The 13,436-nt window shown below is 44.4% G+C and overlaps 1 long non-coding RNA gene across 1 annotated transcript; it reads right to left on the bottom strand.

The window, feature by feature from the left end:
* Window positions 1–4,833: 4,833 nt before the first annotated feature.
* On the bottom strand, window positions 4,834–12,204 carry LOC310672423. The gene is made up of 2 exons (XR_014508563.1): window positions 10,521–12,204; window positions 4,834–5,104 (listed from the first exon to the last, which is right to left on the bottom strand). It is a non-coding gene; the product is annotated as an uncharacterized lncRNA (long non-coding RNA).
* Between the last annotated feature and the right edge of the window lie 1,232 nt (window positions 12,205–13,436).

Here is a 13,436-nt window from a genome sequence, read left to right as displayed (position 1 = left end):
TGCTGAGAGAGAAGAGAGGGAAGAAGTTTCCTTTAGTCGGCCGGAAGGTCGCTTGGCTGCCTCGTAGTCTCGAGCCAGGAGCGGGGCGATGAGCAGTGAGATGAGCGGGGCGATGAGCAGAAGCTTCGTCCGATTAGGGAGGTGCATGCCTGTGTATATAAATAAGCATAAGCACAGCCAGAAGATGGTGAAATGAGCAAAGTGCGCTGAATTCGGGGCAAATAAGAGGAGTTATTTGTGTCCAAGATAACAGCGCGCAGAAGCCCAGGCAAAACCCAGCTGGAAGTCTCTTTGCTTGAAATAAGTGGATATGTTTCTAAGCAAGATGCCTTGTCTCCACGATGCTGCAAAGTTGTCTCCCTTTTTTGTTATTGCTATTATGCTTATTATTAATTAAATTTGTAGATCTCAGGAGGGTTATAATGGATTTGGAGCATGTGAGAAGATGGATTAGGTCTTCTCTAGGACTTGCTGATCAGAAGGTCTGTGGTTCGAATCCCTGTGATGGGGTGAGCTCCCGTTGCTCGGTCCCTGCTCCTGCCAACCTAGCAGTTCGAAAGCATGTCATAGTGCAAGTAGATAAATAGGTACCACTCTGGCAGGAAGGTAAACGGCATTTCCGTGCGCTGCTCTGGTTCGCCAGAAGCGGCTTAGTCATGCTGGCCACATGACCTGGAAGCTGTACGCCGGCTCCCTCGGCCAATAAAGCGAGATGAGCGCCGCAACCCCACAGTCGGCCACGATGGTACCTAATGGTCAGGGGTCCCTTTACCTTTACGGTTTTTGAACAGTGAGCACCCGGGCTGACCTGACCCAACAATCCCCCCCAACAAACCTCACTGCAGCCAACTAAAGATAACCAACCATGCCCCCCCTCACTACCAAGAAATATGTTAGTATGTGTATGTATACATATATGTGTGTGTATGTGTGACTGGCATAAAATCCCACAAGCATATTAAATGTACCACCACAATCCCCTCTTCCCCTTCTCTCTCTCTCTCCCTTCTCCCACCTTACTCTGTATAATATCTCACATCAAATGTAAAAAATGACCGGGGCGGGGGGAGAGACAACACACATTTTTGTGTGAACCAAGATCTTTAATAAATTAAAAAAACAAAAACTGAGCATCTGACACTCTGCCTGCACTGCCTGGGCTTGGTAAATGATCCTGAGACACCTTGAACTATTTGGCCCACAGTATTACAGAGGACAAGATGATTGGACAGTGTTCTTGAAGCTACCAACATGAGTTTGAAAAACATTTACCAGCACCAGTCATGGCAGAAGGTGCAATTGCAGCCTTCAGGCATTAGAGATTATTGGGTAACGGTTTGACTGTGATGGGGCCCTGAGGTGATGACTCCCAACCTGGTGAAGGTATGTATTCTTGGCTTATGCAGGCAGAACTCTTGAGATGCCTTATAGATCAAAAGGGTTTTATTGTGCTCCAGATTTTTAAAAAGACAATATAGTATAAATGCAGCAGTGACTGCCTATTAATGGTGTGTGACAATCTGGGGAAACCCAGCCAGATGGGTATATAATAATAATAATAATAATAATAATAATAATAATAATAATCTGTGTTGGCTGTCAGTGGCAAGTTTTTTGCCTTCAGGCAATACAGTGGTACGTTGGTTTGCATACATTTTGGATTACAAACATGTCAAACCCAGAAGTGCACGTCCCGGTTTGCAACCTTTTTTATGAATTACAACCCATTGGTTTTTTGGATTATGAACAATTTTTTTTTGGAGGCCCCATTGGCGAAAGCTCACCTTGGGTTATAACCTGTTTTGGTTTACAAACAGACCTCCAGAACGGATTATGGTTGTAAACCAAGGTACCACTGTACTAACAGTAATGGTAATACTGTAATACCTTCCACCTTGCCCCAAGCCACAAAAGGCTTTAGGCACAATTCTATACATCCCTACTCTAAAGTAAACCCCACTGAATTTAATTGGACTTCTATGTGAGTGTCATGTACAGGATGGCAGTGTTGTTATGACATTTGTTTGTTTAATTCCATCGCTTCCTATAAAATATTTCTAAGCGCTTTCACATCATCAATAAAATAAATTAAACATCTTCATGAGCTATGCTTTGAAGGTTGGACAAAGTGGATTGGGAATGTAGTATCCATATATAAAAATGGAAAATCCTATGGAATGTATAATTTGTGTCTGAGAAAACCAGCATAGGATTGTTCTGCACATATCCCTTTTGTTTTCTTTTTAAAAATAATAATAATACTGTTTGCCTTTGTATACAACCCAAAATGTGTCTAAAGGTTCAGCTTCAGTATCAACTGATGCAAATTGGAAAATAATAATAATTAAGAAATAAAACAAATCTGAGTCCTTTGTGATTTTAACCTAGGCATGGCAGTGTTTGTTAATGAATAGCTTCTGAATCCCACGGTCGGCCGCCAACTAGTATTAGTAAATACTGTAAATAGTTTTGATATGCTGATAAACAGGGGCCAGCAGCTTGGCCACAAGGGGGCAGTGGAGATTACCCAATGAACCACAGGCAATGACCATCTTCTTCTGGGGCCTCCCTCAGTGGCCATGAATCAGAAAGTGAAGTGATTGTCTTAACGAAACTAGCAAAGAAGAAAATACCCAGCTTTCCTACAGTGAAAGGGAAGCTGCACCTGAGATCAGGAGTGCAAAAGCTTGTTGTAGGCAAGCATCCTTCCAAGGACTCAGGGTCACTGTTTAGTGCACACTAATGTTGTGATTAGCTCCCCAGTGTCAGATAAGTTTTACCTAGTGTCTGAAACTTTCCGAGCTGAACTGTTGACCTGAACGTTCCCTATGAATCCCGCAAGCATTTCTTTCTACTTAGCAAGAGCATAACATATAAGAGACTGCGCAGTGCCTTTACTTTCTGTAATTCTCTCACTTTCAATGCAACCTGAAATAGATTCCCCTCCTGAAAGGTAGTAAAGGATGGTAAGATGAACCCCAGCTGAGTATATTCCCTGTGGAAAACCTAGGTGATTTATTCCAAGGCCCTTCAAAGCCTGAATTCACAGCAAGCCTTCTCTGTCTTTGTGGTTCATCTCATCTAATTTTTACTGTGTGTTTCAAGGCTTGAGACAAAATGCTTCAGTGAGTCAGAAGATTAAAGCATAGAAGTTTAACTAGCAGGGAGTTCAAGAAGCTACTGAGCCATGGCAGACCAGACAGTTTTGTGATTGACAGGCAAATAAGTGTCTGCGCGTTTGATTTGGTCTCCATACCCTTCAGCCTTTACAGAGATCTGAAACATAATGTCCCACAAGACATGAGCCTCAAGTGGACCCTGAAAAGATCCACAAGTACCAACAGGCTGTGGCTATTCATTATTTTTCTCCAAAAGGGACTGGGTTTCCCCCTTCATTACTAGCCATGTAATTCTACTAAATGAGAGTCTTAAAATAGTTTATTCTGAATTAATAGTCTAATAATGGCACCATTGTGGGTCATGACCCAGGGGTAGGGGACCTCTGGCCATGGGCCAGATTAGGGCCAGCATGGCTCCCATTTTGACCCATGAGGCCATGTCCCCCAAAGCACAGCCACATTCCCCACACCTTACATTGTATGTGATGCCAGGTGTGAGAAAGGTAAGATATAGATAGTATCTTTCAAAGTTCAACATGCCTACACAGGAACCTGTATGTGCATTAAGAGGCCCTTCTCCAAATGCTTCTGCTGTCTGAGATCAAGCAAGGAGCAACCAATAGGCAAGGCCTTTCTAGGCCCAATCCTTGAGTCCAAGGAGCCATAGGATATTAGGTAGGAAAACAGGTTTGCAAGCAGAGAAGACTGTCCTTCCACGCTTGGAGCCCATTCCTCCTCCACTGTCAGAGCCAGTGCTGGATTTACGTATAAGCTAAACAAGCTATAGCTTAGGGCCCCATTCTCTTGGGGTTCCCCAGGAAAATTAAAGGAAGAAAAAACCTGGACGTACATTTCCAAAATATAAGATAAGTTCAGCAATTACTTTGATAAAGTACATATTTTGCTATGTGCAAATGGCTTTAGATACCTATTAAGGTCATAAATTACCATATAGCATATATTCAACACAAAAAACAGCAACAATTTGTTGTTGACAAAGGACAGCTGGACATATAAAGGGCCCCATTACCTTCAGTAGCTTAGAGCCTCATCAGAACCAAATCTGGCCCTGGTCAGAGCTCTAAAACAACACAAAAGTCACAGTAAAAAAAGAGAAAACAAATAATATACTGTATTTCCCTCCCCCTTGTTATAAAGCTATAGTGCCAAAAAATGCATTTGCCATATTTATACAGCAACGTTAAAGGAATGGAATTTGATTTTACCATAAATACAAAGATGAAATACAAGGATACCAAAAAAAAAAAAAAGTAAAAGCTTATAAAATGAAACTTTGTATGCAACCTCCACAATTTAAAAATTTCAGATTACATGCATTTGGAAGTGATGTAATACCTCAGTATTTTTGTGTAGCATTTAGCCCAGATTTTGTGACCAAATGGGGCTAGCTCCCTCATTCTGTCAACGCAAGGATTTCCATTTGCACAACAGAATGTCCCCCCCCCCTCTCCTCTTCACATGCATCTTGCCTAAATCTACTCTTAGGGTTCCCCCAACTCTCTGGAACAGATTTGAAGAGGAATGTGGGCACATACAGTTGCACAACCGGAGATCCTTGCGCTGACAGAACAGGGGAGTTCGATATCGCATGAATAGGAAACCCCCCACCCCATATAGGTGTTTTATCAACCCCCATCCAAAATATAACTGAAAATACAGAAGAGCTTTCAGCGATTCTCAAAAGCTGCAGAAAGAAGATCAAATAGAAATTGGCTGTTTGCCATCTAATACCACGTGCTTTAAAATGTACATGCTGACATTCTGGGTAACATTGTCACGGTCTTGTGTCTCCATTTATATTGATGTAGTAGGAGTGAAGCTGTACCAAACGGGAAGGATGACATTTTAGGTCCCACCAATGCTTCTCTCTGCAGAGGTGTGTGTGATCGCCTGGGCTGTTGAGTAGCGGGCCTTCCATTTCTGTCGCTACGCCCACCTCCTTAGCCACATGATGTTGTGTCGATCTGGAGTAAATATCACATGTTATGGCAACAGCCTTAAAATATATCTGACAAATCACTTAATCATATTTCAAAATGTGGCATTATAAAAATAGTCTAGTGTTTTGTGGGTAGCAAGAGGAAGCTATTTATAGACGTTACGCTGTGTTCCTTCTAATTAAAAATCATCTTTCTCTAGCTGAAATCATGACATCAGGGCTAGGTAACCTGTATAGTTGCCTGTGACATGGGAGAGGGAAGCAAAAAGGCCATGCTCCTTCTCCCCACTTGATTTGCATCAACGTTTTGCCTTCCATTTCCCAGATCCCTTAGATCAGACATAGACAACGTGGTGCCCACCAGGTGTTATGGAACACAACTCCCATCATATATGACCCTCAACCATACTGGCTAGGGCTGATGGGAGTTGTGGTCCACATTGTTGGACCTGTTCCATATCTGCTATTGGGTCCCCGGAGCACAGATTCACACAAAGTGGCAATCAACCTTGCAGGATTCAAAAAGATTTATTTGAAATGCATATGCAGGACAAAGGCACAGCGCCATAAGCTCACAATCTGCACACCCCAGTCAGGGTGTGCCCACTTTTTATAGACTATACAAAAAAACAGAGAGTGAAACTTTACATTCTTATCCAATCAGGCTCTAACATTCCATGTTTCTCCTTTTGAAGGTTAACACTTCTTAATTTACTCATTCTTTGTATGTCTGCCTGCTATGGCCTTCCCTGTCTTATAACAGTTGCTTTGTTTGTCTGCCTGCTTATGGCCTTGCCCGTCTTGTAACAGTAGCTTTGATAACAGCATGCTGAAATTTCTATTTCTGAGGCCCTTCAACATTTATTTATTTATTTATTTATATGCATTTATATCACCACTTTTCTCTCCAAGCAGCTTAAGGTGGCATAGGTGGTTCTCCGTCCTCCTTACTTAATCCCCACAACAATCCTGTGAGGTAGATCAGGTTGAGAGGCAAGTGTCTAGTCCAAGGTCACCCAATGAGTTTTATGGCCAAGCGGAGATTTGAACCCTGGTCTCCTAGGCCTAGCCCCTAGCATAGATTATAATCCTGCTGGTAATTACGGTACTGCTTATTTTTAAACATGGGCTTATGGATTTATGTGCTGGTGCTTGACTTGTGAGCTATCAACACTCTGCCTACATAGTCATGGTCCACATCAACCTGAAACTGGCTTTTCGATGCATGTACACCCGCTTGGTCCCTGCTCCTGCCAACCTAGCAGTTCGAAAGCATGAAGTGCAAGTAGATAAATAGGTACCGCTCCAGCGGGACAGTAAACAGCGTTTCTGTGCGCTGCTCTGGTTTCGCCAGAAGCGGCTTAGTCATGCTGGCCACATGACCCAGAAAAAATGTCTGCAGACAAACGTCGGCTCCCTCGGCCAGTAAAGCGAGATGAGCGCCGCAACCCAGAGTCATCCGCAGCTGGACCTAATGGTCAGGGGTCCCTTTACCTTTACACCCACCATTATCCACAATGCAGTGCTGTCCTGTGATTTCTTCAGAAATACTGCTGTTTAGTGTGTTTCCCCCTCAAACCAGCTTCAATCTGAATTGAAAACTTAGGTCACATTCGCTTCACAGTTAACTTGAGGTGTGTCCATTTGAGACAGTCATTGTACATGTACAGGTGACACCTTCATGAATAGTAGTTTGGGAGCATTGCAGAAACCAAACAGGTCCTGTGCATTGGATAAATACATCCCTGCCCTCCCTCTGGTGTGTACAGCAGCATCTAAATGGGACTTAGAATGCAGTGTGTGTTGGAAGGCGACCTTGTTGTGTTTTAAGTGGCTAATGTGTAGTAGCCTGGCATTCCCTTCTCCTGTACTGTGGAACAGAAGATGACACTGCAGTGGTAACTGTCCTCTAGCTCCTGGCTTGTCACTTTAGAGCCAAACTGGAAGTTTTGAATGAGTTCTCTGAAAAAGTATGATGAGTCACGGGAGGGAACTTTCTGCCAACTATCCACCTTTCTTCACGCAGGCAATGGGCCCTGAGTTATTCCTGCTCTGGTTCTTTTCTGTTGCACAGAAAAAAAATCAAGCAGGAGACCAGCATGGATTCAGCTGAGGGCACATCGTAGAGACTGCATGCGGTGAATAAGCCCCATCCTTGGTTGTTACCTGTTTCCCAACCAACAGTAAATGGTGAACCAGCAGGAGACTATTCTTCCTTTGCATGCCTAACACTAGAGCTCGTCCTCCAAAATGATCCTATTTACTAGCGACGTGTGGTCTTTCTTTCTTTCTTTCTTTCTTTCTTTCTTTCTTTCTTTCTTTCTTTCTTTCTCTCTCTTTCTCTTTCTCTCTCTCTCTCTCTCTCTCTCTCTCTCCTGAATCCTCCCTAAATCCTGTTGCTGAAAACTTTGCTACAAAAATGGTTAGGGCTCAGTAACTTCTTTTTTACAAAATGATATGCTGAAAAACACTAAAGAAGCCTGTCCTATCAGTAAATCAACAAATAAATATATGGTAGAGCCATGCACGAAGACAGGAGTGCCTGGCATGCTCTGGTCCATGGGGTCACGAAGAGTCAGACACGACTAAACAACTAAACAATAACAACAACAGCCATGCACAATTTGAAGCAAAGCCTGCCCAAGGGCTTTGATTTAGTTTACCAGCAACCACCATGGAATTGGCTTGTTCACATCACTTGCTTTCTCCCCCACTATGAGGAGCTACACTCCCATAGAACAAGTGTGCCTCTTTTCTTTTGACAGATGTCCGAGGGCATCTTGTTAGAGCTTTTCTCACCCTCCATACCCCCCATAAGCCATGCCTAAATAAAGGCACAATAGAGGGTGTCAGAGAACTGCAACGGCTGCCACAGACCATTTCCAGGTGCAAGAGTGATCAGCATGTTAGGGAGTTTTTCCTAAGGGCAAAAGCTGTTTGACAGAGGAACTGACTGCAGCAGGTGGATGGCATTGAAACAGGCTGGATACTTAGCTGCCAGAGATGCTGTAGTTCAGGAGTGGGGAACCTATGGTCCTCAAAGCATTGTTGGACTCCAACTCACATCAGCCTCAGCCAGCATGGCCAGTGGATAGAAACGGTGGGAGTTGTAGTCCAACAACTTCTGGAGGACCACTGGTTTCCTACCCCTGCTGTGGCTGAATCCTGTATTGCAAGTCCTGCACCGAGAGGGGGGATGAATCAAATGAGTCCCTCTCAACTCTAAGACTGGGAAGAAGCAGGTCACCTCCCACCCTTGTCAAATCATGCATTTCGTTTGATGAGGTGTCCATCTGAGGTGCCTGTGTACAATTGTGATACGTGCCACCAACTGCGCACCAATAAACAGAGATGCCTGCTTCCTGAATTGCCAAGCTCGTAAGTCAAAACAGCAGAACTCCTGCTAATCCACCCCAAGCAGAAGCTCAGGCATCAGGTGGATTTGTGGCAGGAACCTCTGGGTCAGGAATGGTGCTAACAAGGAACTGGGCAAGGTGCAAGCAATGAAGAGTGATTATCTCTTGTTAACTTCATGTTCTTTGACTCTAGCTCTCTTGCTTGAACTGTTCCGCTAAAGGGAAATGTAATGCCCTGAAGGTCCACGACTGTTGCCTCTGCATCGGATGCTTCTCTGTGTGTTTCCTGTCTGCATCTTGTGTGTTTCTGTGCCTGCCTTGCTGCTGAATTACCGAGCGCTGATTTCTTCCCTCAGCATGCCTAATCCCTCTGATTGTCTGAGAATACGTCTTGAGGAAATCCAGGTTTAGGAACCCAGCTCATCACCAAACATCCAAATAGCGGTGTGGGGAGGGCACAGTTTGAAGCAGAGAAGTGGCAGGCAGAAGGAGGGATGTTCAAATCTTCATCCTGTTCACCACCCAGCTGGATTCAACACTGTCACTAGAGGCTCAGGTGGCCTTGGTGGTTAGCAATGCCCTTTTCCAGCTGGTCTGCCAGCTGTGGCCCCTTTTGGATAGGAATGGCTTGGCCACTGTACTCCATGCTCTGGTAACTTCCAGATTGGGTTATTGCTATGTGGAGCTGCCCTTCAAGATGACTTAGAAACTTCAATTAGTCCAAAATGCAGCCTCAGGTTACTGGCTGGGGTTCCATTTAGATCCCATATAACTCATTTTAAACAGAGCTGTGCTGGCTGCCAGTTTGTTTCTGGGACCCATTCAAGGCGCTCACATTAGTGTTTAAACCCTGAATGACTCAAGCCGAAAATACCCGGAAGCTCACTTCCTTCCCTACAGACCCTCTTGAGGGCCCTCTTGGTAGTTCCACTGTAGTTATAAAAGCTTCACCTGGCAGAAATTCTCCCTTTGATGTATGTGGATCCTGCACCTTCAAAGGGGATCTTGTATCTTTAAGGATCATGTGGAAAGGAGAACACTGCTCATGTGCAGCTTCTCTCATTTCTTGCTCCTGTTGCTTTTCTGTCTCTCACAGTGCTTTCAGAGAGCAAGAGCTGTTTCTGTAAACAGAATCTGCTTCTCTTCGTGAGGGAGTGACACTAGGCAGATCAGAAGTATTCTGCCCAAACGCCATCAAAAACTGGTCGTCTCGCTTTGATGCTTTCCTTAGGCATAACATAATCAGTGTACATCAACACAAATCCTCACTCACCTTTCTGACATCTGATTTCCATGCAATCAGCAGGAGGATATGGAGAGGAAAGGTTCCCTTTCCACCTTTCAAATATCCGCAGAACAAAAGCTCACACTAGGCCAGTCCTGATTGCTTTTCTGAGTCAGCGACACTGACTGATTGAGGCCTAGGCATTTCAATCCTTCAAAAAACAGCATTTTGCTATCCAGGCCCATTACAGTGGTACCTCAGGTTCAAACTTAATTTGTTCCAGAAGTCCGTTCTTAACCCAAAGCGTTCTTAACCCAAGGCGCGCATTCCCTACATAGGCCTCCCGTGGCCCCGGAAGCAGATTGTGTTTGTATCCTGAGGCAAAGTTCGCAACCCAGAACATCTACTTCTGGGTTTGTGGAGTTCATAACCTGAAGCGTTTGTAAGCAGAACTGTTCATAACCCGAGGCACCAATGTACACTGGATTAGCTACCAACCAGCACTGCCTACTCCATTGGACCTTTCAAGCACTAATGTAAGGTACCACCAGGGTCAAACAGGGCCCAGCTGACTTGCTCTCTACAACACCAAGCTAGCACACAACCTAAAGGAGCCACCACTGGTCCAACCTTTTCTGTGCTGGAGCACTACCCATACATTGGCCAGAGATGGTAAAGTAGTAGTAGTAGTAACAGCAGCAGCAGCAGCAGCAGCAGCAGCAACAGCAACAACAACAACACCATTTTTATTACTTACACCACGCCCATCTGGCTGGGTTTCCCCAGCCACTCGGGGGTTCATCAGTTCAGCCAGCCCAGGTGACCTGAGGAGCTAGCTCTATATCATGGTTGCTCCAAACCTGGTTCCTTGTGACATGTCCCACTGAAGAGCCGTACAGATCCCCCTTCATTCAGAGGGGGATACCAGAACCAGAGCCTCCATCTACAGCTTGTCTTGGAGGTTGACCAAGGCCTAACACTCGGTCAAGAAGAACCTTGTCCCACATGAGAGCACCCAACGTTTGAGACGGTCATCACTGCCTCTTCCCCAGTGACTCTACCTGCAGACATCAGACAAGTGCCAAAAGGGGAGAGAGTCATTTCTATCATACTCTGGCAACAGAACTCCATCCCAAAAAGAGATCCACATGTCACCTGCATTTTGAGCATCAGGCAAGCCCGTCCTGTTCACTTGCATACTTTCTTCTTTGGAGGGAATTTCATTTGTTGCAGTGTTCTCACTCTGCCTTTATTAGTGTTTTAAATCATCGAATTATAGAGTTGTAGAGCTGGAAAGGATCAGTGCAATGTGGGAATCCTGACCACATCCGTCCCTAGGTGGGTTCGAACCACCAAACCTCCAGTTAACAGCCAGATGCACTGACCCATTGTGCCACTGGGGGCTCCTCATGTTACATTAAATGTTTTCCCGGCTGCTTTTTAAATTGTGGTAGTGGGAATTTTTTAAAAAAATAACATTTAATTAAAAATGTTATTGGTTATTTTATTATGTTTTAATATTATGTGACTAGCCACTATGGATTCTGTTCTTAGGAGAAATGGAGCGTATGCGCCGTTTTAAAGCGAATAGATACATATACCCCCAGTGGGAAGATGCTGCTTAGTTGCACAGCTCCCATTTATTGCCTCTGTCCTGAATTGTGCCTCTGTCCTTCCCTTCCTAATATCAGGCTGAGGCTTCAGTCCCCACTTCAGTGGCTGCCAGGTCCTCTTAAAGAGCTGACATTTCCAATCCTGACATTTTCCACAGCTCCATCTGGGAATTAATGGCCGGATATTAACTGCGATGGGGCTGTTTATCATAATTAGTCTCATGAAGCTATTGAGCATTCAGCTTTCCCTTTTTCTTTTTTCTTTTTCTTTTTGCCTTAAATTTATCAGCTCTGAAGAAATAAATGCAGAATCTAGCAGAAGAGATGGCTGGTTTATTTATTGATTTATTTATTTTGATCTGTCAGGTTTCGTATTTAAAGTTTGCCAAAACTGAGCATCTCTTCCTAGAGATGATGCCAAGGTTGACCTGACTTGGGCACGTAATTGGAATTACTGGAGCCATTTGGTATTTTGCACAGACATTTATAATTCTGACATTTTCTGTAATTCATATCTCTCCCAATGCAAACTAAATACAGTTGTGACTGGCAGGGATTTATCAAACATTGCAAATATTATAGTGCTATTTCACCTTTAGGTGTGTAGAAAGAAAAACTAGATCAAACGCAGATCCCCACATGGAAACTTTAGGATTGCTATCTATTTTATTACTATAATATTTATTGGGTAGAATTCACTGTAGTGCTAAACAGGGAGGTACGAGCATGAGGAACAAGGTGTAATCATGCAACAAGACTTTCCCTCCCTTTCCTCTCCCCATAAATCTGTGTGGTGTAGTGGTTAAGAGCGGTAGTCTCGTAATCTGGTGAACCGGGTTCGCATCTCCGCTCCTCCACATGCAGCTGCTGGGTGACCTTGGGCTAGTCACACTTCTTGAAGTCTCTCAGCCTCATTCACCTCACAGAGTGTTTGTTGTGGAGGAGGAAGGGAAAGGAGAATGTTAGCCACTCCTTAGGGTTAGTGATAAAGTGGGATATCAAATCCAAACTCCTCCTCCTCCTCCTCCTCCTCCTCCTCCTCCTCCTCTTCTTCTTCTTCTTTGGTTTCCTTCAACCCTTCAGAGCAGCCCATTATCTTTCAAGACAGATGGATGTCAGCAACAATTCAGAGCAGCTTTAGGGGGCATGAGGGGGAGGAGGGGGAATGGTGAACAAGTGGACCTCATTCCACACATGCAACAACTTAGCTGAAACCCACCCAACCCAATGTTTTTATATACTGCTTTTTGTCACCAAGTCTGTATTATTATTTTTTTAAAAAAGAAAAGTATTTACTTACCTGAACTTGGAGATATTGTTTCTTATGGGCATGTTGAAATGTAGAACAAGGGAGCTCCTACTATTGATGAAAATCAAATATTTGTTTGTTTGTTTGTTCGACTGCATTTTGTATTTCCAAACTGCAGCGTAGGAGGAACACCCCCCTACAAAAGAGAACTCAAATAATAAAAAGCAATGAAACATTAAAATGAAAAGCATATTAAATACAAAAAAGCAAAATATGTGTACACATTAAAAGAAAAGGAAAAAGAAACATTAAAAGGAAAGGGAGGGACTTATAATAAATTTATTTCCTACTACAATGATGATTAATAGTGTGATAATAAACCCAGACTTAGTCATGCTTAGAGTAGACCTATTGAAATCAATGGGACTTAAATGATCCCTTTCTTTTAGTAACCCTAAGCATGGCTAACTTTGATGGGAAGCCACATGAAAATGGTGGGCAAAGCCAGAGACAAAACTGGGTGGAGCAAATATGCCTTTTACGCAGTGGCGTAGCGTGGGGGGTGCAGGGGGGGCCGGCCGCACCGGGCGCAACATCTGGGGGGAGCGCGCTCGCACTCGCAGCTCTCTGCCCCTACCTGGCTCACTCACGCTCTCTCACTGCAGTGCTGGCTGTGCGAATCCGATCCAAGCCGCCGGGTCGCCGCCCACTGTGGAGGGGAGGGTGCCAGGCGTGCGGTGCAGTGCGGAGAGAGAGCGAGGGACTATCTGGGGGAGGGACAGTGCAGCGGGGGGGGGGGGCGCAAATTACTTGCCTTGCCCCGGGTGCTGACAACCCACGCTACGCCACTGCTTTTACGGTAGACTATGGTACCTCGTACATACTCGTACACAGCCCATCCTCCACCCAACCTA

The sequence above is a fragment of the Podarcis tiliguerta genome, assembly GCF_965153285.1.
Source record: "Podarcis tiliguerta genome assembly, chromosome: 2".
NCBI classification, from domain to species: domain Eukaryota; kingdom Metazoa; phylum Chordata; class Lepidosauria; order Squamata; family Lacertidae; genus Podarcis; species Podarcis tiliguerta.
The sequence above is the reverse complement of the archived record's forward strand: the minus strand, read 5'-3'. Positions and strand labels throughout refer to the sequence as shown.